This window comes from Pongo abelii, chromosome 17 (assembly GCF_028885655.2).
Source record: "Pongo abelii isolate AG06213 chromosome 17, NHGRI_mPonAbe1-v2.0_pri, whole genome shotgun sequence".
Lineage (NCBI taxonomy): Eukaryota > Metazoa > Chordata > Mammalia > Primates > Hominidae > Pongo > Pongo abelii.
Window position 1 is genome coordinate 74,256,968 of NC_072002.2, and position 22,083 is coordinate 74,279,050.

General features: G+C 41.0%; 1 long non-coding RNA gene across 1 annotated transcript; it reads right to left on the reverse strand.

Moving 5' to 3' along the window:
- Positions 1 to 507: 507 nt before the first annotated feature.
- LOC129051608 (uncharacterized) lies at positions 508 to 21,566 on the reverse strand. Its single transcript, XR_008515971.2, has 5 exons — positions 16,405 to 21,566; positions 10,992 to 11,048; positions 5,475 to 5,806; positions 4,585 to 4,733; positions 508 to 1,538 (listed from the first exon to the last, which is right to left on the reverse strand). It is a non-coding gene; the product is annotated as an uncharacterized LOC129051608 (long non-coding RNA).
- Between the last annotated feature and the right edge of the window lie 517 nt (positions 21,567 to 22,083).

Here is a 22,083-nt window from a genome sequence, read left to right on the forward strand (position 1 = left end):
GGGAGACAGGCTAAGCAAAGGCCTAGAAACAGAGGGTGGTCACTACCAAAATAAAAAGCAGTCAAAATAACATTGGGTCAGTCAGAATCTGGGATCCACGCAGCCCGGTCTTCCTTGGCTCTTACAGTCTTATAAACAATTATTGCAAACATCCTAGCTTCCCTCAATAGGTAAATACATTTAAAAAGAGTGCGTATCTGTTAGAAATAAATGCTGAAGGCCAGGCGCGGTGGCTCACGCCTGTAATCCCAGCACTTTGTGAGGCCGAGGCGGGTAGATCACCTAGGTCAGGAGTTCTCAACCAGCCTGACCAACATGGTGAAATGCAGTCTGTACTAAAAATACAAAAATTAGCTGGGTGTGGTGGCGGGTGCCTGTAATCCTAGCTACTTGGGAGGCTGAGGCAGGAGAATAGCTTGAACCCGGGAGGCAGAGGTTGCAGTAAGCCGAGATTGCGCCATTGTACTCCAGCCTGGGCAACAAAGAGCGAAACTTCGTCTCTTAAAAAAAAAAAAAAAGAAAAGAAAAGAAATAAATGCTGAAATCTTTACAGATTAATTGATACGTCTGGGATATGTTTTAAATTATTTTAGAAAAAAAAGGTGATGGGAGATATATAAAACAAGACTGGTAAATTGGTTTTTTTGAAGTGGAGTGATGCGTGCTGTGTGGGTTTTTTATGAGTCTTTTTACTTTTGTGCATGCTTGAGAACATTTGTGATACAAATTTTTAAAAGAATTCACTTACATCATTTTTAAAATTAATTTAAAACCTTAGAAGAAACTAGGTTTCCAGCCTTTACCATCTCTTACGATACTGTTCTCAAATAATGTTTCCATGGCAGCATCAGCAACACCTGGGAATTTGTTTAAAAAGAAAAAATGCAGCTTTCCAGGCATCTACCCTGGCCTGTGCAACTGGAATTTCTGGAGAAGGGCCCAAGACTGTGTTGAAACAAGGCTGCAGGTGATTCTGATATTTTGTAAAGTCTGAGAACCACTGTCTGCCTACAAGCAATGCCCTTCATGAGCTTTCTAGACCATGTCTTCTATAGGGATAACATTCCTTTTATACTTAGCCTCTCCTTGGTCTGGGCTTTCTCTTTTTAAGTGGGAATATCCTATCCTTTGAAGTCTTGGCATCTCTCTTTTAGTTGCTTAGAGCATCATTCTTGGCTGGACATTCTCCAGCCTTGCTACGTGGCACGAGGTGCCATCAACTGTGAATAAGCCATGGGTTTAATTAAGTATAGGATAATGTGTTATATTTCGAGTCTATTCTGCACGGTGATGAGTATATTTTGGACAAAAGCAGTGCATTCATTCAATTGATCCACCTATATACAACATGGACTGTGCCAGGCACTGTTCTAGTCCTTGTCTTCAAGGAGTTCACAGCTCAGGGGGCCACATCTGTAGAAAAGGCATTGTGACACTATGCAACAAGGGGAAAATGGACGGCCTGTTTGCCAAGTCTCGGTGGGACTCTATCATGTCCAGAAATTATGCTTGCTTGCTGATTTCATGTTTGCATTATTCTGTATCAAATGAAGAAAGAGAATTATGATCAGATATTACAATAGTTGATAATTTAAGTTCCAGGAGGGATTTTAAAAAGGGCCAGACGATCTCCCCTTTGTGGAAAAGTCACTATGGTGTACCCATAAAGTTTAGTGAAGAGTTTCAGGCAAACTCCTTGTGTTCCCTCTGCATGCATGAATTAGCCAAAAGAAATAGCCTGGGGTTGGATGTGGGCCCGGATGAATCAAAATTTAAAACTAATTCTTCCTCAGCAGACAGTTGAAATGTAATGTAGGCGATAGCTGAATATTCCCTAGCAGGTCTTTGGTAGAGAATATAGGGGACAGTAGAAAACCCCTTTGCCTGACCTCTATCACTTGGGGTCCAGAAATTTCTGCCACATAATAAATGTGTGTGTGTGTGTGTGTGTGTGTGTGTGTGTGTGTGTTTGTATCTAGTCTTGCCAAACATAAATGTGAAATCAAAGCAGGTCATCTATGATTTTGGCAAGGTTCTAAAACTCTTCTGAATAAATTACTGAATGAAAAGACCTAACTCAAACCCTGAACTGACCTTTACATACTCCTTTCATCCCAGGAACCTCTTGTTTTTTCTATTATTGTCACACATGTAAACATTAGTGGTAAATGCTGTTGTACTGTGTTTAAAACATAAAAAAGAAGCCCCTTATGTAGGAGTAGTTGGTTGGTTAATTGAGAAAGTCCATCAAACACAGGCTTTTAAAAAAGCAAACATTTTCATTTAGCGTAAAGCATAGAAGTGTATATTCAACCAATCTTAAAATATAAGCCTATCATCTTTTTTCTTTGATAGGATCTACTGATCAGAGCTTTTCATCGTCTATTTTGCACAAATCACATCTTTAATCCATTGACAATGATTTCTAGTTTTGGTTTCTTTAAACTGAAGAGGCACTGCAACAGAATAAAAGTGTACAATTATACTAAATTTTAAGTACTGTCCCCCAAACTTTTACAGTAATCTTGGCCATCTCTGATTTTATTTTAAAAATATGTTTTAGTGACTACTTTTTTTTTTTTTTTTGAGGCAGATTCTCGCTGTGTGCCCCAGGCTGGAGTGCAGTAGTGCAATCTTGGCTCACTGTAATCTCCGTCTCCCTGGTTCAAGTGATTGTCCTGCCTCAGCCTCCCAAGTAGCTGGGGCTACCGGCGTGTGCCACCACTCCCGGTTAATTTTTGTATTTTTAGTAGAGATGGGGTTTTGCCATGTTGGCCAGGCTGGTCTTGAACTCCTGACCTCAAGTGATCCACCCACCTCAGCCTCCCAAAGTGCTGGGATTACAGGCCTGAGCCACTGCACCCGGCCAGTGACTACTTGTTTTTTTTTTTACCAAGTCTCTTCAATGTATTCAATTTAGTGCTCATAGACACAGGATTCATTTTCAGTGCTCTCACTTTTATAGATTTAGTCAATATTGGATTGGCTACATAATTAATTACACTAACAAGTACTTGGGGTTACACCTGCATGGCCGGACAGCTCTCAACTCTCCTGGCTCCTTCTTCATTTTTCCTCAGTCCTTTTCCCTAACAGAATGCATTGAATTCCATCTTTGCATCTGCTTCTCTGAAGCCCCTCAACTAAAACAGCACACAACACACTTAGTAGAAAAATTCATAATGACTGAAACCAAAAAATCAATTACTCTTTCAGGAGATTTCCTGAGATTAGAATCCACATTAAACAGGCCGGGCATGGTGGCTCATGCCTGTAATCCCAGCACTCTGGGAGGCTGAGGCGGGCAGATCACGAGGTCAGGAGATTGAGACCACCCTGGCTAACACGGTGAAACCCCGTCTCTACTAAATTAGCTGAGTGTGGTGGTGGGTGCCTGTAGTACCAGCTACTCGGGAGGCTGAGGCAGGAGAATGGTGTGAACCCAGGAGGTGGAGCTTGCAGTGAGCAGAGATCGCGCCACTGCACTCCAGCCTGGGCGACAGAGCAAGACTCCATCTCAAAAAAAAAAAAAAAAAAAAAAAAAAAAGAATCCACATTAAACACAATCTTTGATGCCTACGTAGGCACTTTCATTCTTTCTAGTGATAATGGCTCAGAAAGAGCTTGAAACCTTACAGTATGCTTAAACATAAAACAAAAGCTCCATTCTCTAGTATGTACTATGCATTAAGCCAGGAAACTAGAGCCGTGTGTTTACTAAATGCATTGCTATTAATATCAGAGTATTATAGCACTATCATAGGAATTTGTAAAATAGAGGAAAGAAAAAGGAATCTTTCCAACTAAGTAAACATTGTTGTTTTGGTGAAGGGTGAACACATGAATTTAGGAGAGTTTTATAAGGATCAAATCAAAGAGGACTGTGAATTAACTGTCATGTAACCAGAACATTCAATTAACTAGAGCCTAAACAAGTGGTCCATTGATACCCCTGATCACCAAATAATCCCAGTGACTGGAGCAGAGCTGGGATGGCCCTGTGGCATGAGGGTCTGCTAGGATCTTGCGTCCAGGCCTTTCCTCCGGAGCCTGTCCAGATGGAGTATAGTGCACGGTGGCTTAGGAAATGAACCGGGTGTCCTTTTGTGCCTGCATTTCCCAGGCTGGTTTTGGTGTGTTGCAGTGTTGTTCCATCCCAGGTCTGAGACAATAGCTGCATCATCATACAGGAATCTAGGGCAGAGTCACCCTAGTGATAGGTCTTTACTCTATGGTTATCAAATCTGGCATCAGTTACATAATTACACTAATAAGGTCTTGATTTTGGCAGTTGGAAAGGTCTGGGTAATCACCTGGAGAACCTAAGAGTTCTGGAAGGCAGCTGCAGGTCCTCTTCATGACCTGCGGCCCTATCTGGCCCTCCATACCAATGGTTTTCAAGAGTGGCCATACTTGCTTCCACGGTGTTTTTAGGAAGCGTGTGTGTCTGTGTGTGTAGGAAGGGTGGCTATTACAACTATTAGGGAGCCTAGAACCTACCTATGTTTTGCATATAAATGCAACTTATTTTTATGGCATTTATCTATAATAACTGTATGTAAAGTAAAGAAAGATTATACTTACATTTGGTTGGAATTTTACTGAGTCATTCAATGCAGCGCATGGTACCTGAGTCACCAACACTTAGTTTGGATTTGTGGCCATGATATTTAGGATGATGCTATGAACAGACATAAGCATCAGGCTACTTATGCCTTCCAGCATAGTTGCATCTGCATATTAACACATGGAAATACATATTAATTCATTATCATGACTTTGCTTTCATTTATTCTTTATATTACTGCAAGGACATTAGAGGGATTAAATATGTGCATAGACAAGTTGTAGTATCTGTGCATCTCATTGTAGGATACTAGAGGGGAGAGTTACACAGTATTTGTTATAAAAGGGGGGCATTAGGTCTGATAAGGTTGAGAAGTGCTGTTCAAATGCAACTTGCAGCCCCCAGCCATTCTGCTGTGCTGGAATTACATGGAAATGTATTGTTTTGGAATATTACTTCTGTGGGCTCTGCCCTGGCAAGCTGTAGTCACTGCTCCTGTGCTTGACATTCTGCAGCTGCAACACAGGTATCCTGACCCAAGCCCTTCACTTGTTTGTCCTTGGTCCAGTGCTAACCCAGCTTCTTGGAGGAGGAAACCCTGGTTTCCTAACAGCCATATAGTTCTAATGGCTGTTAGGGAAAGGTGATTGTCTTTAAGAAGCTGCCTCTGAATATCCTATTCCAGTCTTGTACCCAACCTAGAACACCAACTTTCTTTCACTCAAACAGAAATGTTTCTTTCACTCAAAGAAACTTTCTTTCACTCAAACAAAAAAAAACTGGAGAGCCAACACATTCTTTCTGTTTCCAAAAGCTAAGAAAAACTTCATTAAACCGAGGTAATTAACAAAAGCTCCCTTACGGACAGAATATTAATTTGATAAGAGCTTGGCCCCTAAGGAAGTACCTCTTTAGCATGCCCAAGAGCCTGCAGCAGAGCAGCAAACACCTGCCTTCACTGTCCTTCGACAAGGAAACGACACATTTTGCATCCATGAGAGCCCCCAAGCGGTTCGGTGTTGAAGCCAAATCTCAGTCTGTGTTGTGACACTGCCATTGCTGCCGCCTGCAGGACCACTGCTGCATCTGACTTACATTCTAGAAGAAAGGTAAGTTTGTCCCAGTGAATGCAGCTTGGGGCAGCTGCCTCGTGGAGAGGTGACTGAGGCCGCTGTGCTGAGGCTCCCTGGGCGATTCAACTACACCATCTGCCGTGTCGGCTTGGAACTGCAGGAGACGCTAGAGGGGAAGACGGAGAAAGGAAGGGAAACAAAGATTGATATGAACATATGGTCTGCATATTGAGCTTGCTGTCTTTTATATTTGTGACTTAGAGGAACCTGTATCAAGAAAATGTTATTATTCTTATTCCACGGTTGAGGAGACTGAGACTCAGAGAGGTGAATTAACTTTCCACAAGTTCACACAGCTAAGAGGCATGCTTGACTTTTGCAAGGCCTCCCACTAACTACAGTAGGGGAAACGAACATTGCTGATCAGGCACTATGTTAAATAATTTCACTTTTAGTGTCTTATCTAGTATACCAAGCCTTTGAAGTAGGAGCCTTCCTGATTTTCAGAAATGCAGAACCTGAAACTTACAGACATTAGGTAATTTATCTGCGCTCCGAAGTTGCAAAATTAAGAGTTCTCTCTGGTTCCAAAGCTTACGGCCTTCAGAAATGTAGAGTTGAAGGTGGACAAATAGAGACAGAATAATATTACACCTATAAATAAAGACCACTGCCCTATATTAATTTTGGATTTACTGCCACTCTTAGCACTTTCCAATGAGCAGATTTATTTAACTTTACATAGCACATAAAGATGAGAAAAGATGTATGTAAGTAGAATCTTGGTAAACTGGACACTTCGTAAGGGACCTAGGAAGCTCATGATTGGAATAGAGTCTACTGGAAATTGAATGGTTGCAGAAAAGAATGAATCTAAAAGCTTTTCTGAAAAACAGTTTTCATATTTTGCTTGCAATTAAAAACAAATTTCACGTTTTCCTTATATGAATAAAAAATTACAGATAAGAATAAAGTCATTTCCCCTACTTCCCCAACACCCCCCTCCTCCACACTATCCAATTAGTCTCCCCAGAAGTAATGATATCTGTCTAGATTTTTTTCTATGCACTTGCTTTCCTATCTTGAAAATATATGTTATTGTATTATCAGTATCTTTACATAAATAATACAAAATCTTCAAATTGCTTTCTCTCCCCGCGACCCCATTTAAAAATATGATTTAGAGCTCTTTCCATGTCAGAACATAAAGATCAGCTTTATTATTTTAAAAAGTATTTTATAGAATGAATACATTACAATTTATACAACTGATTTCCTATTAATGAACATTTGCTTTGTTTCCAGGGTTTTTTTTTTTTTTTTTGCTATTATAAACAATGCTGCATTGAACATCTTTGTGCATGCCTCATAGTACACACATATAAGATTCTTAAAGATAGATACTAGGACATGAAATTGCCAGGTAGTAGAGCATATGCATTAAAAGTATGAATAGAGTCAAATTGTACTTCCAGAGTGTATGTACCCAGCACCAACATCCACTCTTCCCATTGCCTTTATCAACTCTTATTATTATTACTTTAAAACTTCAGCATTAATTTTGGGTGAAATTATCTCAATTTAACAAATTACATTTCTCTGATTCTTAGAGTCTAAGTTTCTCTTCTTCTGTTTACCCATCAGTCCTGTCCTGATTTGCCTACTATGCCCTTCTTTCTATAAAATAGTTTTTTCCTTATTGTTATATATGAATTCTTTTATTAAATAAAAGTATTACATTTTGAGGTAGTCAAATTTAAATCTTTTTCTTCATGGCTTTTAATATTTTATGGGTTGATTAAAAATCCTTCACATAGAGCAAGATTATTCTACATAGGCTCTTATATAACATTTTCTTTTAATACTTTTGAGTTTTTATGTTCATATTTAATCTAATTGGATTTAACCCATGTTAGTGGTGTGAAGTAAGGACTAAACTTAGTTTTTCCAAATGGAAAGCCTATATTCGAACGACTTTTATTAATGATCTAGCCAATGATTTGAAGTGCCAGTTTTATTACATACCAAATTTTAATATACACATAGGTCCATTTCTGATTCCCTTTTTTTTTTTTTTTTTTTTGAGATGGAGTCTTGCTCTGTCACCCAGGCTGGAGCGCATGTAGTGGCGTGGCCTTGGCTCACTGCAACCTCCGCCTCCCAGGTTCAAGCGATCCTCCTGCCTCAGCCTCCTGAGTAGCTAGGATTACAGGCTCCCACCACAATGCCCAACTAATGTTTGTATTTTCAGTACAGACAGGGTTTCACCATGTTGGCCAGGCTGGTCTCCAACTCCTGACCTCAAGTGAGCCTCCTGCCTCAGCCTCCCAAAGTGCTGGGATTACAGGCGTGAGCCACGACGCCTGGCCCCTGATTCCTAATTCTATCTGCGACTTTTCTATTTGATTACTACTGGTATAAAAATATTACACCCTTTTAATTATGGTGGCTTTATAATTTGTTTATGTTTTAATATTTGTTAGAGCAAATCTTTCTTTTTTGTTTTGTTCTCAAAATTGCCATGACTAATTTGTGCTGTTACTCTCTTTTAGGAATTTTAGAATGAGAGTGTCAAGTTCCAAGAAAATCCTGTTGAAATGTTGTTTGGGGTTGTTTTGAACATATATATCAATTTTGGGGAAATAGAAAACTTTACAACATTGAATCTATCAAAGAACATGGTATTTATTGCCATTTGTCTAGCTTGTTTTTAAATGTTTGTTGGGAAAGGTTTATAGTTTCTACAAAAAGGTCACATACCTTTCTTGTTAAGTTTATTCCTGGATCCTTTATATTGTTTGTTGCTATGGTGCATAGAATCTTCTAAAAATAATTTTCTCATTGCTTATGGCTGGTACATGGCAACACTATGGATGCTTGTAATTTGATCTTGTCTCTGGTCACTTTATTGCAATCTCTTATGCGTCTTTTTTGTTATGATCTCTTGGTTTTTTAAACATAGAGTATTATATATTGGGCAAATCATGATAGTTTTGTCTATTCTTTCCTATACTTGCGTCTTTAGATCTCCTGGTGTTCTTCAATTTTACTATGGTGTATATATGAGTGTGTCTCCTTTCTATTTAATTGCATTTTGTTTGGCTTTTTGAATCTGTAATGTTGTCTTTTAACAATTCAGGAAAATTCTCTGCCATTCTCTCTCTATTACCCTGTCACTTTATCTTTTTCTATTTGTTTTGTTTTTCATTTTCAGACAAGGTTTCGCTCTGTTGCCTAGGCTGGAATGCAGTGGTGCAATCATGGCTTACTGCAGCCTTGACCTCTCTGACTCCATCCTCCTGCTTTGGCCTCCCAAGTAGCTGGTACTACGGGAGTACAGTACCACACCCGGCTAATTTTTTTTAGAGATGTGTTCTATGTTGCCTAGGCTTGTCTCAAACTCCTGGGTTCAAGTGATCCTCCCGCCTCAGCCTCCCAAAGTGCTGGGATTCAGGTGTGAGCCACCACGCCCAGCCATGCCCTGTCACTTTCTAATGCTTCCATCTAGAATTCCAATTAGTTTTATTTTCATCCTTGTCATAGTGTTCCATATGTCTCTTCTTTCATATTTTTCATCTTTGCCTCCTGGTCTTCAATTTACTTTTCTTCAAATCCATTTTCCAGTTCGCCAATTCTACTGTATCTTACTTGCTGTTTAAACCATGCACTTCATTTTAAAATAATAACTATAGTTTTCATTTAGAGAAGTGTTTTTGGTTCTCTTCCAAATCTGTCTGATCAAATTTGATAGTTCCATGTTCCTTGCATTTTTTCAACGCCTTTTTTTCTTAAATTGTATTAAACATACTTATTGTTGATGGTGTATCCAATAATTCCATATTTGCATTCTTTGCAGTTCATTTCAGCACTTTATTGCTTCCATCAACTCTTACTCCTTTTTTATTTTCTGTGTTTAATTATTTTTGACGAGGGGCTCATGTTTCTTGGAAATGTATCCGTGAGACTTTTCTTGGAGGCCTGAGTTTAAAGTATGTGCATCCAGAGGGATTTGTGTTTGCTTCTGCCAGGTGCCTGGGAACACTATCAGCCTGGGATTATTTGAAACTAAATTTTCATTGCAGACCATTTGAGGTCACAGAAGTTGTTTCAAGTCAGGCTGGTGATGCCTATGGATTCACTGGCTCCTCTGTGGATGTTTTCACCCCTACTCACCCATTGAGCATGTTGTACTTCGAGTATCCAGACTTTGGATTAAGGCTTAAATCCAGTTTCCTCCCTTATATTGGTTCCTAGGGTTGGGATAACAAAGTGCCACAAATTAGGTTGCTTAAACAGCAGAAACTTATCATCTCACAGTTCTGGAGGCTTGAAGTCCAAAATCAAGGCGTTGGCAGAGTTGGTTCCTTCTGAGGGATGTCCCATGCTCTCCCCTGGCTTCTGGAGGTTTGCAGGAGATCTCTAGTATACATTGGTGTGATGACATCACCCCAATCTCCACCTTCATCTTTAAATTCTGTGTCCATATTTTCCCCTTTTCATAAGGACACTAGTCATTACATTACATACATTAGAGTCCACCCTAAATGACCTCAACTTAAATTAACTCATTACATCTTTAATAACCCCATTTCCAAAAAAGGTCATATTCTGATGTACTGTGGGCTGGAATTTCAACATATGAATTTTGGGAAACACAATTCAACTCATAACATCCCTGTCTTGTCCCAAACTTTCTTTCCAGTCCACATGTACATTTACATGCACATAGACACATGTACATTTACATGCACATAGACACATGTACATTTACATGTACATAGACACATGTACATTTACATGTACAAAGACACATGTACATTTACATGTACAAAGACACATGTACATTTACATGTACAAAGACACATGTACATTTACATGTACAAAGACACATGTACATTTACATGTACAAAGACACATGTACATGTCTATTTAAATGGAGGCTCCAAATAACAAGGGACCAGGAGACATCTGGTGGTAAATACGAACTCAAGTTCCTACTGGCCTCTTTGGATTTGTCATTTATTTCTTTTCTTTTTCTTTCTTTCTTTCTTTCTTTTTTCTTTCTTTCTTTCTTTTTTTTTTTTTTTTGACTGAGTCTCACTCTGTTGCCCAGGCTGGAGTGCAGTGGCATGATTTCAGCTCACTGCAACCTCTGCCTCACAGGTTCAAGTGATTCTCCTGCCTCAGCCTCCCGAGCAGCTGGGATTACAGGCATCTCTGACCTCCAAATAATCCCGTTAGTTTCCCGTCAAGTCAACAATGCATTTAAAAATATGTTTTTAAAATTTTAATTATCATGTTAAGCTTCATTAAAAGAATGGGTTTTTGTGAATATTTAGTCCAAAATATACCTGGAAATGGGAACCCCTTTTGATGTAAGATGAAGTTAGAAGTCCACATGATTTCTCCTTGGAAAGAAACAAAAATTTCAAATTATTAGTTTAATGTGACCAACATTTTTGAGTAAATCTGTCAAATATTCCTCATCTTAAAAAAAGCACAAGATATGAGGGTGATAAAAACTGAACAAAATATAATCCTGGCAGGAATTCTATGTTTAAAAAAAGAAAATATTTAGCAGTACTGTGTATACTGCCTGAACTGGTGAGACCCTAATATAAATTTGGAAAGATTCAAATTTGTTTTCTTTCCCCTGACATATTTTTTGAAAAGTTTGAGAGAATCCTCCAATAACTCTTTATCCCACCAGCAAATTACAGAGCTATAGAATGAAGACTATCTGCCCACACATAAGATCTGATTATAATAATATATTTTACTTAGTCGCTTGATTGACTTAAGTTGATTGATGCTTATAAAGCCTTGATGCATGTGCTAATTTTTCAGGTGGTACGCTTTACAGAGAGGATTTGTGTTTGCTTCTGCCAAAACATGGTTTCACAATAACTCAGTTCTCAAATACTAGGACGGAGATTTGTTGAACCATGCCATTAAAAAAAAAAATTGATTTTACACTTTTCCGCCCACCTCTTTCACAACAGCACAGCAAAACCTTAGCTTCTTTCCCCAAACTCCTCCTTCCCTTCCAACTTCATGCCTTGCCTTCCCCAGGCCTGCCTGTGCCCCACTGGTTGTGCTCCTGGCAAGAACTGTTTTCCTCCCACTGTCACTGCTTTTTAAAATGAGATGCATTCTGCAGCATTCTTTCTCTCTTCATCTCCTTTCTCTTCCTCAATTCTATTTCTGGATGAGTACATTGGCACATGTTTTTATTGTCAGGTTACACTTTCCCCCTGGTCAAAGAGAAGATAAATATGGAAGGGAGGCTCCTACATATTATTTATATTTCAAGTCTAATACAGAGGTTCTCAATGTATGGTTCATAGAACTTGTTAGAGAGGCAAATGTTCCAGTTCTACTCCCCAGATCTACTGAATCTCACACGCTGGGGGTGGAGCCAGCAATCTATTTTAACAATCTCTCCAGGTGATTCTTTTTTTTTTTTTTTTTTTTTTGAGATGGAGTCTCACTCTGCCGCCCAGGCTGGAGTGCAGTGGCGAAATTTTGGCTCACTACAACCTCCACCTCCTGGGTTCAAGTGATTCTCCTGCCTCGTTCTCCCAAGTAGATGGGATTACAGGCATGGGCCACCATGCCCGGCTAATTTTTGTATTTTTAGTAGAGACAGGGTTTCACCATGTTGGCCAGGCTAGTCTTGAACTCCTGACATCAGGTGATCTGCCCATCTCAGCCTCCCAAAGTGCTGAGATTACAGGATTGAGCCACCACACCTGGCCCAGGTGATTCTGATGGGCACACACACGTTTGATAACTGCAGGGCTAAGGGCTAATGTATTTTTTTGGGGGGACGAAGTTTTACTCTTGTTGCCCAGGCTGGAGTGCAGTGGTGTGATCTCAGCTCACTGCAACCTCCACCTCTCGGGTTCAAGCTATTCTCCTGCCTCAGCCTCGAAGGTAGCTGGGATTACAGGCATTCACCACCATGCCCAGGTAATTTTGTATTTTTAGTAGAGATGGAGCTTCACCATGTTGGCCAGGCTGGTCTCAAACTCCTTACCTCAGGTGATCCGCCCCCCGCCTCGGCCTCCCAAAGTGCTGGGATTACAGGCGTGAGCCACTGCACCCGGCCTTTTTTTTTTTTTTTAACCTTTCTTCTCTTACCAGGCATGTGTGCAGTTCCTTCCAGAGGCCCCTGGCGGTGCTGACAAGCATCAGTCTCTTCTTACAAATGCTAGCACCAGGAAAAGCATATTGCCAAAGGGCAAGCATTCAAACATGTAAATGTGAGCATTTCACTGCCTCCTCTTCCAAGATTAGAGTTTTTGGACAAGAAAAAAAGCAAGTCTGAGAGCAAACAGCCACTCCAAGCTACTCAATGCCAAAACCAAAAAAACCAATATATCTCTAGTCTTCCCCTTTTCAGAATTTATCTCACCAACCCTGGGGTCTCTTAAGTGGCAAAGAACGAGAGGATGAATGACTATCTTATTTTTGTTGAAACAGGTTATAGAATGTTTGTAGTCCATGCCAGAAATGAGGCTGAGTTTTGGAGTGAGGACTTTGTTAACCTTCACTTGCAGAGCATTTGTTTGTTGAGGGTTTTAACAGTTGGATTAGGTTTGACTGAATGTTACAGAAAACTCAAAATACTAGTAATTTTAGTGGTTAAAAGAGACTCAAGTTCCTTTTTCTCTTACATACAAGGCCAGAGGCAGGCAGTTGTTGATGACAAGAGTCAAACTCTGTAAAATATTTGAAGAGATTTATTCTGAGCCAAATATGAGTGACCATGATGGCCTGTGACACAACCCTCAGGAGATCCTGAGAACATGTGTCCAAGGTGGTCAGGGTGCAGCTTGGTTTTATACGTTTTAGGGAGGCATGAGACATCAATCAAATACATTTAAGAAATACATTGGTTTTGTTCAGAAAGGTGGGACAACTGAAAGTGGGGACTTCCAGGCTACAAGTAAATTTAAACATTTTCTGGCAGACGATTGAGTTTATCTAAAGACGTGGTACTGATAGAAAGGAATGTTCAGGTTAAGATAAAGGATTGTGGAGACCAGGTTTTATTGTGCAGAGGAAGCTCTCAGATAGCAGACTTCAGAGAGAACAGGTTGTAAATTGTTTCTTATTGGACTTAAAAAGGTGCCTGGCTCTTAGTTGATTATCTCCTGGATCTGGGAATGAAGGAAGAAAAACAAAGGGGAGAGGGGATTCTCCATAGAATGTGGATTTTTTCCACAAGAGGTTTTGCAGGGCAATTTCAAGGTAGGGCAAGGAAATATATTTTGGGGTAAAATATTTTAATTTTCTTCCTTGTTATGCCAGCGTCAGATTGGAAAGTAAGTCACGATATACACGGCTAAATAAAACCCATCTGATGAGAATTCATGGTTCGTAGGGCATGACTCCCCAGACCATTTAGAAAGGGGTCAATGACTGGGGTACTGGCTCCATGATTGTCAGGGACCCTGGCCCCATATTCTTTCCCCCCTGTCATCCTGAATGAACCACTTCCTAGTATAAAACAGCTGCTTAAGTTCTCAGCATCATATCCAAATTCCAGCCAGCAGAAAGGAGGAAGGACTTCCTTTAAGGGAATGTTCTGGAAGTTACACATAACTTTTGCTTACATCCAGTGACTGATACCTAGTCACATGACCATCTCTAGTTGCAAGGGAGGCTGGGAAATGTAGTCTTTATTTTGGATGGCCATGAACCCAGCTGAAAACCAGGAATAAACACACTAAGGGAGAGAGTTAGGGGCAATTAGCAGTCTCTGCCTCAGAGGTCCAATTTTAAGGGCCATAGGCCACACCTACACCACTTCTGGTTTTCCAGGTCTATCTCAGAAATTGTAGCCTGAAGTTTTTTGTTTTTGTTTTTTGGCCAGTTCTGCTGATAGACTTACCTTCTTTTTCTCTCACTTCTAATTAGATTCAACAACTACAATAAATCAGGTGGCTCTTTGGGGTGCCGAGGAAGTTTTAAATTGCTTATTATTATTTTTCGAGATGGAGTCTCACTGTGTCACCCAGCCTGGAGTGCAGTGGTGTGGTACAATCTTGGCTCACTGCAACCTCTGCCTCACAGGTTCAAGTGATTCTTCTGCCTCACCCTCCTGAGTAGCTGGGACTACAGGTGTGCACCACCACATCTGGCTAATTTGTGTGTGTGTGTGTGTATATATATATATATTTAAGTAGAGACAGGGTTTCGCCGTGTTGGCCAGGCTGGTCTCGAACTCCTGACCTTAGGTAATCCACCCTCCTAGGCCTCCCAAAGGGCTAGGATTACAAGTGTGAGCCACTGCACCCAGTTGCTTATTAATTCTTTAAATTCTTCCATGCAACTCACTTTGGAGACTTCTGAGGTTGCAAGTGCCACGTTCTGAAACTACTTGTGATTCTCTGAAAGACAGCACCTTGCCTTGGAGCTCTCAGACAGAACCTGAAGCAAAGCACTCTTTGTGGCGGAAAAGATGGCTTGCTGTGATAAAAGGTAGCTCTTTGGGGTCTTTAATAGTATTTACAAGTATAAAAAGTGTTGATTGAGATCAAAAAGTTTGAGAACTGCTGAGATATATACTCACTAATGAATCAATCACTGTAGCCAAGACTTCTCTAACAACTGAAATTCACATTCATTCATTTACTTAATAACTGTTCACCTACTGTGTTCTAGGCACTGCTGGGCACCAAAGGTACCATGTAGATAGGCCTGAGTCATACACATGTCCAAATCTTGGAAGTGGGATATCCCAACGCTATCAAATGGGTTCCCCAAAGAAAAGATAGATTTATTATTATTATTTTTTACCAGAAAGAAGAATTGTTGGGTAGTCAACAATAACAGAGATACCCTTATCCCACAGTAGATACTATGTTTGTTGATGAAACTCAAACACTCTAATTCATTTTAGTGGGATTTACTGAGTTGGCCAATGAGGTGGGGGAAGTAGTCCCATTTCACCCATGTCTCTTTTATTGAAGGCCAGAAAGAATGGGGAGAAGCTGATATTAATGGGGCCTGGTAGTACAGAAGGGGTCCTGAAGAGAATTCCACATTAAAATTTTTAGCTTGTTGGAGCTTGAAAAATTCTTTTCATTAGGGCCCAAACCTAATCCTAGTGCTTTTTGCCTGTGGCCATGGGGAGAGTCAGGAAACAACTGTGCCAAATCCTCACATAAATATTAATAGACGATTAACCCACTAGTGATTTCTAGAGGAAAGACCTTGCCCAGAAATGGCAGTGAAGGTTGGAGAATTCAGCTTCCTCCACCAATACTGGGCCCATGAGTAAGAAAGGAAAATGAAGAGTGAAAAACAGAGACAGCGGATTGATTTCATTTCATCCAAAGTGTCTGGCTCTGGTTTCTCCAGCACAGAGCCCATTCTATAAAATGGAAATTGTTGTAGTAAGCGAGATGGCTCAGAACTTCCCCTCAAGGGAATGTTGTTCGCAACCCAAGTGGACACTGGACTGTGACCTCTACCTCAGAATAGATAGCACTTTCATTCAATAACAAGCAAGTGATTTTTTCTTACTAAATTCACGCAATTTTGTTTTTTTGCCATTTCTTCTTTTTTGTTTACTTATTGATGTTTTTTGTTTTTAACTCATGCAATTTTGAAAGACTTATTAAAGATATTTTTATTCCTACTTTCATACAGAAGTGGAGGAAATATCATTGTCTTAGTCTGTTGGGGCTGCTACAACAAAATACTATAAAGTGGGTAGCTTATAAACAACAGAAATGCATTTCTTGTACTTACGTGGGCTGGGAAATCCAAGATCGAGGTACTAGCAGATTCAGCATCTGGTGAGGGTCTGCTTTCTAGTTCATAGATGGCACCTTCTTTCTGTGTCCTTACATGATGAAAGGGCAAGGCAGCAGCTCTCTAGAATCTCTTTTATAAGGGCACTAATTCCATTCATGAGGGGTTCCATCATTATGACCTAATTACTGCCCACCCCAAAGACCCCCACCTCCTAATACCATCATCTTGGGAGTTAGAATTTCAACATGTGAATTTTCAGAGACACAAATATTCAGACCATAGCAATATTGAACACCCACTGCCCAGCTTTTACAATTATCAACACACATGCAATACTGTTTTATCTATATTACCACCCCTATCCCTTACCCCATGAGATTATTTTAGAGAGATCATGTAAAAGACATCTTTTAAATACTTACTCTTAAAAGATTTTCAAAATCATAAAATACATATAGAGTGTTTTAATGCTGTTAGGAACAGATCTCCACAAGCTTACAAATCAGCATTAGATAAAACTGGCTAAAACAACCATTTTCCATTTTTCCCTCCCACACCTCTCTCCACCTGCCCTGAATGAGTCATCTCAATCAAGAATAATTATGGAGATATTTGGACATCCTCTATGCCAACAGCGTAATTTGATTATTGGCCCAAGGTCAAAGAATTGTGAATCTGCAAACAAATCCACACATGCATGTGTTTCTCCCTCCCATTTTGAAACCAAATGACCCCAACATTTGGTTTGCTATGAACATCTTTCACTTTTCACTCTCCCATGGCATTTGAAGGAAATCTTTTGCCTATGTCTGGATTTCCTCACATGCATTCCCTGAGGAATTTCATTATTTGTGAAATACCAGAATGTTTACAGCAGAGACATTTTTCTTCTGAGAATGGAGTTCAGAGTTCTGATGGATGGTGGTAATGACAATAGGATGCTATATCCCAAAAGGACAAAAGAACGTGTCTAAAATTTCAGATCCACAGCTTTGTGGGCACTTGCATTGAACCCATGCAAACTTAAAAGATAAGAAAAGATACACTTCCATGTAAAAATAAAAATAATTGAAGTAAAACCCCAAGTCACTATAATGTGGACTTGAAAGTCCTAGTTTAAAAAAATGCATCTCATCCCTAACTGATTTACTGAACAGTGTAAATGAGTTGGGCATCAAAACTGGCTTTTAACTTTTGATGAATTCACCCTCTCCTTTTTGACTGTGGCTCCCTTCATGAAATCCTGCCCAAATTCTAACTTTCTAGGCACCTTTGAGATTTAAGACCAAGCCCTGTTCATTATTAGAACCTGAGCCTTGAACTTGATTTAAAGCTTGGCTCTTCCCTCCTCCCAACCCCAGGGGGGCTGGGGCTGTGGGCCTGGCTGTTTGGAAGGAAGTGAAGGTCTGGTTCTGAGACTCCTCTACCTCCTGCTTACCTGCCTCTGCTAATTCAAGCTTTTAGAGGGATGGCAAGAGGCCGGAAGAAAAGGGCCAGCTTTGGTGGCTGCGCACACATCAGAGTAAGGAATGGTCCCTGGCATTGGGTCCCCGCCTCTCCTTTCCCCTCTGTGTTCCTTCATTTTCACACATCAGGGAGTAGAGGGTTGCCTCACCTTCTTCCCAGGGCAATCATCCACAATCCCTTGAAGCCCTGTGAAAAAGGCTACTCCCACCAGGCCTCTGACTTCATTGGAACAAGTGTTATCTCTATGAATAAGTATATCTCCTCTCTTCAGGGCACACATGCCAAGCACCCCTTTCTCCTTCCCCATGGTCATGGGGAGGTCTAGTGAAGAGGAGGCTCTTGGATCATCCTCCCAAGAATGCTTGTGGCAGGTCTTGCTTCAGGGGCAAACAACATAGACCTGGCACACATCCAGCCAGAGAACACGCTGCCCTCTTACATTCTTAAGGCACCCCAAGTTGTTATGAGTAAACTTTTGGAGCACCCCCCCTCACTTGGCTTTAGGGATGGGTACCTCTCCCCTAGCCACACTCTAAGTAGGGACAAACTTGTCATCAAGGATACTGTATTTTCTGTAAGGGTGTCTACATCTCCCTCAACCCGGTCCTCTTCTCCCACAGCTGGGGTCAGGTGGGAGAGGCACAGTTCTGAACAGGAGCTGCTCACTAAGCAACCTGGGGAGGTGGCAACTCTCAAACTATTTGATGATGCTCACTTAAGAACATGGGGATGCCAGCAGGGCACAGTGGCTCACGCCTGTAATCCTAGCACTTTGGGAGGCCGAAGTGGGTGGATCATGAAGTCAGGAGATTGATACCATCCTGAACAAAATGGTGAAACCCAGTCTCTACTAAAATACAAAAACTTAGTCGGGCGTGGTGGCGCATGCCTGTATTCCCAGCTACTCAGGAGGCTAAGGCAGGGGAATCGCTTGAACCTGGAGGCGGAGGTTTCAGTGAGCCAAGATCGTGCCACTGCACTCCAGCCTAGTGACAGAGAAAGACTCCGTCTCAAAAACAAACAAACAAACAAAAAAACAAAAAAAACTCCAAAAAAAACCACATGGGGATGCCTAGTGCATTTTGCCCTCAGCTTTGAGTCTAAAACACAATTTTGGTTCAATAGGAAAATTCCACTTCCTGGGAAGGACTTGCAGGTTGTGAAACCCACATATCTACGCTCATAGATACTGAGCGTAGAGGAGGGAATAGGAGACCTATTAGAGGCTGTCTCTTATTGGCCAGTATGCACAGGCACTTGCTTTTCCTTAAGAAGGGTAAAAGCCAGAATAGGGGGTATCAGGGATGAAGAATCCAGTTGCAAATTGTAAAATAAAGATTGCTCAGCAAACTTCTGTAAGGAAAAAGAAATAAAAAGGAGATGGGGCTTCGGTATGTACCAGTACAGATCTGTGACTTCATTCACTAGATTATAATCTATGTATAAATAAATGTACAATCCCATTAAGACAGGGACAATTGTTGACCATAGTATATGAGAGCATTCAATACATATCTGTTAAATAATTAAGTGAATGGAAGTAGTTGAGGGCCACTGGTGGCTGTATCTTTAGCAACTGCTTGCTTTCTGTTAACATTTTCTGAGCACTTAATATGCACCAAGTACTGCTGTAGGTCTCCAGCAACTATGAAGATAGTTAACTCTTGTCCTTAAGTAGTTTGTGACTAAGGGTAGGAGACAGATTGGCACAACTGCCTACAAATAACACCTCCAGATTCCATTTGAGAGAAAGCAAGGACCCTGTCTTTGAAGTCAGAAAGGAGTGGGAAATGGGGAAGTCCCTGGTGCAGCTCCTACCTGGACACAGCCCTGATCCAAACTGTTCCAAATGAGGTGGAATTCATGTCTTCATGTTCCCTAGTATGACGTGAAGGTTACCCAGCTAGCAATGGAAGTGACTCAAAAACCCTGAAATTCACAATGGTGGTGGTGGAGAGACCATTCACTGTATTACAGGAGAAGGTGCTTTAGAGAGAACAAAGCTCCTGGGTTGTTTCAGCTTGTTTTACAATTCCACCCTCTTCCCTGGAATCTAGCTATGCCCAAGTTTAGCTCTGAGATTAATTCTGTCTTCCCCCTCATTATATTTCATATATTCCCTCAAAATTGCTTTGTTTGGGCCTTAATATGGAGTCAAGTGACTAACTTCTCCATGTACCTGCTGGTTAATGGATGAACCTGCTCTTGTAACTGAAAGCTGTAACCTGAGTGAATGGTACCTAAGCAGGGGAATGAGTGGTGAGAATTTCAGACTTGAGGCAGACACTGGAAGGATTGTCAATTGCAACAAGTTTCCTCAGGCCCCTTCCATGCACCCAGGATCCCTCACACCATCCTTTTATCCCCGAGGGACCCCAGAGCAAATTTCTCCTGAGAATAGTACTCAGATTTCTTGGCTTCCGTGGGGACTTCTGGAATCAATTAAAAGGCATGAAAGAAACTGAAGTGCCGAGGGAGGGATGTCTGTGTACCTCTTTGCAAGATAAATGTGTGTGCGTGGGGTGAGGGTAGTATAGCAGCAGCCCCCAGTACCATCTGACCACAGATAAACTACCGAGGTGAAACTGTGAGTCCAGTAATCATGGGATTAGCAGAGGAAGGCTTAGATGCAATGAAGTTGCTGATTACTCCACAAAGACTCAGCAAGAAATGTTCTCTACACAGATCACAGATTTTATCCTTGGTAGAAAGGTGCCTATGTAGCTGGAAAAGCCAATAAATACCTGGGGGCTAACTTCATTTATTTGGGACACACATAATCTCAGCAACCCAAAGACCGTCATCCCACCTTGCGTGAATATTGGCATGCAAAGCCTGTGTCAATCTGGCTGGTAGTATTGGATCTCAGTGGTCAATAACCACATAGAATAAGCCCTGAAGGAAAAATGTATTTGGCTGGTATTCTTGGAAGGCTCTTTTGAAGGGACCACTTTCTGAAATGTTTTCCAGCTGTTATTTCCTTTCTGAATAATCTGAGCCTAATTTGATTTGTGCACCTTTTTCTTTTCCAGAAGGCAAATTACCCACCTATGAGTAGTTGTGTATATGATCTGCTGGTTTTGGCTGAGAGTTTTACAGAACTGTAAATAAATGACCCCGTCGGTACATGGGAGAAGAGTTCCTTTCACATTACGTGGTCCTGCAATTACATGGTATGATGGCAGTTAGTAAGATTCTGTGTATCATCTCCAGAGCCCTGGGGTAAAAAGGTCTATAGCCATGTCCAAGATGGGTTGGGGCAGATCCAGCACATTACGTTACTGGGAGGGGGTGGTGGGGAACACAGCCAAGAACGTCCACGGGTTACATTTTTTTTTTAAACCCGACAAAACTTGACTTTGGAAACTGTTCTGTCCGCATACATCACAAAAACTATTTGTAAAGCAAAAAATGACTATAGATACAACTCTCCCTCTGATTTAATCATTTTTCCCACCCAGCTCTCATCCCCAGTAGGGTTGTGATGCTAGAGATAGAAGAGGATAAGAAGCCACAGAAAACAGGCTGGAGGAGAAGTGGGGATTCAGCACATAAGTTGTCACCTCATCAGAATCGATGAGAATCAGGAGTCCCTGAATCGCCTGGGGATGCTGGTGAAAGCGACACCATGCGGGAACAGGTGAATGAAGCTTACCTAGATCAACGTGCTGCATGGACGTCATTTCTGCCCTCCCACCTGGGGAACCAGCCTAATATTTTATTAGCAACTTGTGGCAAGGCCAGGGCCCATGCTGGGGAGGGAGTCACCTTCCCAGTCTCCCTACCCAGAATCTCCCTCCAGACATCTTCTTCCCCTTTAGCAGCTATCAACTTGATGCCTGCTAACGTGTTAATGGAGAGGTAAGGTTTCGGATGTGCCATTTCCCAGGGAAACTATGTTTTAAAACATCAAAGACATAGGGATTAAATAATTGAGACATAATAGCCATATGTGAATTTCTGATGCTTGTCAGAGTTCTAAATTAATCTAATTTTCTCCTGCTCCCATCTAAAGTCCAGAACACATGCTCCTGTGTGAGGGAAGACTTTGCTACTCATGGTATGGTTCCCAAACAGCAGCACTGATATTACCCGGGAGCTTGCCAGAAGGCAAACCTCAGAACCCTGAATCAGAATCTTCACTGTCATAAAATCCTCAGATGGTTCATATGCACAAAGAAGTTTGAGAACATCAGTCTAAGCAAG